This window comes from Humulus lupulus, chromosome X (assembly GCF_963169125.1).
Source record: "Humulus lupulus chromosome X, drHumLupu1.1, whole genome shotgun sequence".
In the NCBI taxonomy this organism is placed as follows: Eukaryota; Viridiplantae; Streptophyta; class Magnoliopsida; order Rosales; family Cannabaceae; genus Humulus; species Humulus lupulus.
This window is the reverse complement of record NC_084802.1, coordinates 84,031,216-84,037,215: the sequence shown is the minus strand read 5'-3', so window position 1 is coordinate 84,037,215 and position 6,000 is coordinate 84,031,216.

Here is a 6,000-nt window from a genome sequence, read left to right as displayed (position 1 = left end):
AAATCTCTTAATCCTGATCATGTACTTGAAAACTTGGGAAATCAAACATACCTTGTTGACAAACTCTTGGAAATTATTCCATTTAGACTTAACCACATAAGAAGATGGTACAAAGGGATTCACATTGTCTTCGGAACACAAAACTTGTATGGAGCGATCTATTATCTACCACCAGAGGTTCCAATCTTTTCATCTAGCTTTGATGAACATGAAAAATATGGTCAATGGATGAGATTGAATCACCTAGCACATTAATTCATGTTATTGACCGTGCATGACGAAATTAAAGAAAGATATATGGTTATTGAAACTGCATACGAGAAGTGAGCCATGATAAAGGATGATGCTATATCACATGCTCAATTTTTGAAATACGGGGTAAATTTGATTTACTCAAAAACTCTTCTTTAATATTTTTGAATGGTTGATTCAAAATTATGCCACTAATATTATTTTTCATAAGTTCTTGTCTTCAGGGAGACAAAAATCTTTTGAGAAAAGAATAGTTGTATTGAAACCAAATCTGAGAAGAAATGATGAAGACTATTGAATAAAGAAAAGATCAGTTTAGAAATTTATTTTGTTTAGTTTAAAACAATTTAAAAATTTTCTCATTTTGAAATAGTTGATTTTCAGTATGAAAGAAATTAATAAGTTCTTTCTTTAAATTAGTTCTAGAATTATTTCTAGAAACTATGATTTTTAGATTCCTTTACTTGATGAATGAACACTTTTAATATTGCTTTTGAATAATAAATTCAGTTGTTATATTTGGAATATACTTGTCCACCTATTTCATCAATGTGTATAAATGATAATTATGAATTATTCATTATTGTGCAAATCATAGATGTAATAAATAAGACATCTTATTCCAACCACAATTAAGTGAAACATATATTTGAATTAATGTTTGAGATTGGCTTGAAATTAACTAGACAGGTAAAACAAATAAAAGATAGTCTTTTATTGGAACCATTTATTGGTTCTCTCCTTGTTTATATAGTCTGTTAATTAAAGTTAACGAAAAGGCATTTCTCTTATAAAGGCGCAAAAATCACATAATCATTTAGTTAATACATAGTGATGTATGTTGAACCATTTAATGTTCAAAGCTGAAAGAAATAAGAAATAGTAAGTCAATATTGATTGACATTTATTTAAGATATGTTTAACTTTGGTTGAATGGTGCAACATTCAAAGTAAAGTCACTTACAGACTAGTTTGATCTGATCAAAAGGAAGTCTAAACTCGAATTTGGAATTAAAGTAATTTGCATGTGAACTTGGAATTCAAACCCAACTCACTTACAACTAGAATGCTAAGCAAAATTAGTATTTTGGAAATGGAATATAATCATATAAGATAAGATTAAATAGATAAAGAGTAATTATTATCGTCTTTATTATTTCTATAATTTTAACAGTTGTTATACTCTGTACATGTTTGATTGTACAACATCAAAGACATAGAAATTGGGATTCACAAGTGGATATGTGAATAAATTGAAATTTTTCCATGAAGTCATTTAGTGAAACAATTTAATAATCATAAGAGATTACAAAAGATTTTGTATCTCTGCAATGCTACTTTAATGAAGCATGATTATTATAATCACTACATTTTCTAGTTAAGTTGTACTAGAAATAATGACTGCAAGTCAAGTAAGCAAGTTACTGATAATTAACAATGATAAAACCAAAAAATATCACAAATTCTATAAGGCATTGTTGTAGTGGGAGTGTTAGTTAGTAATTACTCCATTACAAATGTAAAGATAGTTAAATTGTGTGTAACACAATCTAACTATACTTCATTCACATAGTAGTATGAAATGAAAAGTTATTACAGAAAACAATGGTTGAAACACCATGAATCTATAAATGGAATTTGGAATTCTATGACATCTGGATTCTTGAACATCCAACTAAATTTCATTGAACTTCAGTTTGAACAGGATATTCAAGATGAAGAGGAGAACAAAGGAAAGTACATACCTTTCAAAGTTAGGTTAATAACCTAAGGCTATGAACAGAAAGAAGAATTTATTACTCGACTAAATATCTTCTACTATAACCAAACTTAAATTTTTTTACATACTCTTATCCACTGCTTTATGCATGGATTATGAGATTAATTTAAATGAATGTATAAGTAGTCTTTTTTGAATGGCTGACATGAGAAAATCATTTGAAGATCTTGACCAAAAAGATTATGTTGTGATTCTTGTTCTTAATATTGAAAACGTTCTAATCATTGAGAATGATGTAGAGAAATCGTCAATAGAAAAGAAATGGTTAGCTGAACATTTCTAAATATTAGATTTAGAAAAGCCAAGATTGTTCTATACATTCAACTCTATAGAAATTGAAAGAACAATCCTTTGACATTGTCTTAAGCAACTTATATAGATAAGAGCTTAAATGCTTTAGTTTACACAAATCGAGAAAGGCTTTTTGCCTTCTCGGTCAGGAGGATGTATTATCTAAATAATAATTTCCATTTATTCTTTTACAAGAAAAGGCGGACATGAGGCAGTATTCCTACAACTCAGTGTAGATTGTTTAATGTATCAAATTTTATGTTTTCGAATTGACATTTGTTAAATGGTGGGAATAGTCAGTAGTTTTCAATCCAATAATTGATTGAGTCATTGAATAATTATAATGACTTAATTTTGAGTATCTTGAATATAATAGAGATTATATGTATATGAATTTAGGGAGTGACCTAAAATCCCAAAGGATGAACTGATTTTAAATCTTCAAAGATTGATATCAAAATCAGCTTCCATAACTATGGAGGATACACATTAATTTGGAAATGTGTTAGACATTTCAAATTTGTATGTTTCCCCACAAAAGCTGAAATATAACAACTACGGGTAGTTAAATAGGCTAATTTATTTATTTGAGTTCTTTGTCATTCTGGAAAGGGTACTAGACTAAAATAAACAACTAATATCTCGTTATGAAAGCAATAGAGATATAACTATTCTAGAAAAACTAGAAATCCTGAGAGAGTAAAGCACATGAAATGAAGTTTCATTTAATTCAAGACAATTTTACATAATTAATGTAATGATCTTGAAGATAACTTCAAAATAGTTTCTTACAAAATTGTTACAAAGACTTTGTTAGACAAATTTGGTGAGGATAATGTGATTGACATATTGAAAGAGATGCCTCAATTTGCTTTAGGTCAAGTGGGAGATTGTTGGGAATAGTGCCCTTAAAATAGTTGTAGTTGACAAATATTTTGAATGAAATAAATAATTGAATTGAATTAAATTATTATATATATAGAATATGTCCGATATTATGTTGATTTTATTAAGTAAATATAAGAAAATTCCAAGTTTATCTATGTGGTCTTAATCTCATATTGGTATGAGAGGATCGAGATTAAGATAATAAACTTAAAACAATTCACAGTAAAATAATGTTATGGAATCTTGAGATTAATTACTGCTAGTACGGTTCGCTAGTATTATGAATACAGGTGCCTAGATCCGGGTCACTAGTGTAGTAGGACACTTTAGTGAATGTACTTTATATATAGTGATATATAGAATTGAACCAGATGTGATTTGTTAATACTTGTTTAAACACCGTTTTATAGTATGAATCAAACACATCAAACGATGATCATATATACGATGATCTTAATCCTGAGGTGGCTACGAACTCATACATATGTCATATGATCCTTTCATTCATGTGTTAAGGTTTGTCAGAATGATCAGGCTAAGAACAATTATTTTGTGGACTCAATGATATATATGGTTGGGGACATAGTTTAATATATATGAAATCTATACCTTCTTATATATTGAATAATGGTTCCCTACTGGGTTGACTTTTGGAACTGAAAAGGTTATGAGCGCTCACGTCGAAAACTTGTTGTGACACAATCTTCACTAGTAAAGTTAATGGTACTCTAGGAACAAGATATAGCTAAAAGGGTAAAAATATAATTTTATTGCCTTTTAATTATGAACCATTAATAGAGGATTATCGTTGTATGTAATGATTATATCAATGAACACTTTATTCGTTAATAAAGTACTCAGTAAATATATGTCTATAATTATCAAGAATTCAATCTCATATTTGTACTGGAGTAATCATGAGATCAATATATATAAATATTTAATCAAAGAGCTTTTATTAATAATCAAATATTTATTGGAGCTTGATATTATTGGTCTATAGGTCTTCAGAGTGGCTCTATCAACACCATATCAAGACAAGAGTTGATACAATGGTGAAAACTGTAATTTGGAAATTTGAGAATAATTTTATTCTTCGGGTGAAGTATAAAATTATATTATGATTGAGGTTTATGAATTATTTTAGAATTAATTATTAAATTTTTTGAAAATATGTTTATTAATTTAAATATATAATTTTCAAAATTCATATATATAAATAAATTTATTAATTTTTTAAATTAATTATTTTATTTGAGTGTGAGTAAATAAAATTGGTAAGTCAAAAATAGTTTTTTGATTCATTAAATTTTAAAAGATGATGATAATGATGATAATCAATTTGAATTTTGAGTTTAAAATTTCAAATTTAGTTGTCATCTTTTCCTTAAAAAGATAAATACCTTATTTTGTGGAAGATTGATTTTAGTTAAATAAATAATTAAAAGAAAAATACAATTTTCTTGAATTGATATTGATATTAATTAAAAAGATAATGTGTAATTCCTGTAGCTCTGCATTGATATTGTACCAGAGTAGTTTTTATTTTATTTATTTAATTAATTAATAGTTTAAAAATAAATATTTTCAAATCTGGTAAGTTAGATATTTACCTAAATCAATTCCTGTCATTATTATGATATTATTATTATATTACTATTATTATTAGGAATAATAAGGTAATAGAATAATGGATATATATATGATATAGAATAATAAGAAGAAAAAAAATAGAAGAACATGCAAGAAAAGTTTCAGAATTTTTGTCAGACAAAAAGATCATCATCTTCCTCTTTATTCTAACCTTTTTCAGACCATAATCCAAGTTCTCTTGTGTTGAGAAATACTAGTGATTCCTAAATTACAAAACCATGTTCACTAGGTTCCGACAGAGATCTTGAGGTGTAGGAAACACTCTGGAAGATCATGGTTTGAGTACTCAAAGTGTTGGATAGGAAGATCGATATATATACGAAAAGACTCAAGGACGCTTGATAAGCTTCAAGAGGTAATTACTCATATTCTTGAATATTTAAGTATATGTTTATATGATATATATAAATATATTGTATATTTATATATATGTTGCATGATTAATAATATTGTATGTTAATGTTTCTGTCTGGATGTTTCTTGATCATATAAATTATTTATATGAGTGATGCAATTTTTTTATTGTTGTATATAATGGGCCCACCACGCCTATTCCCATGCATATTCTGATTGTTTTTCCAGCAATCATACAAATAAATCATGGTATCTTAACCAATCAAACACAAACATAGTAATAACCATGTTCCTTAACGGGGACGAGCTCTACCTATGCATACAGCGCAAGCATTCATTAAACAGTTATTCAAATACAGAGCATTGTAGCATAACATAAATCACATTCATTCTTAGGGGTCGAGCCCTAATCATAGTTATAATCAACAACCGACCCAAGCCCTAATTAGATATATCATGTATTTTGTGCAGTTTCTTACCTTAGGTCCAAGTGCAAAGTGTATTAAGAACGACCCTAAGAGAGATCCTGGTTCCGAGCACCTAACGATAACCTAGTCACAACCAATAAAGAATCTCATCAAAATGAGCAAAAAATGGCTTCCAAGCGGAGTGCAAGCCTCCGGAACATCGAAATCTACTAAATTGGGTAGTTGGATAAATCCTGAGACCTTAGGTTTGAGTTCCCACACTCAAAAACACTCCCAGGACTCAAAACCCTTCAAGTGTCGCGACTCAAAACAAAGGAGCCATGATCCGCCCCAAGTTAGAGAGCCTAATCTCTC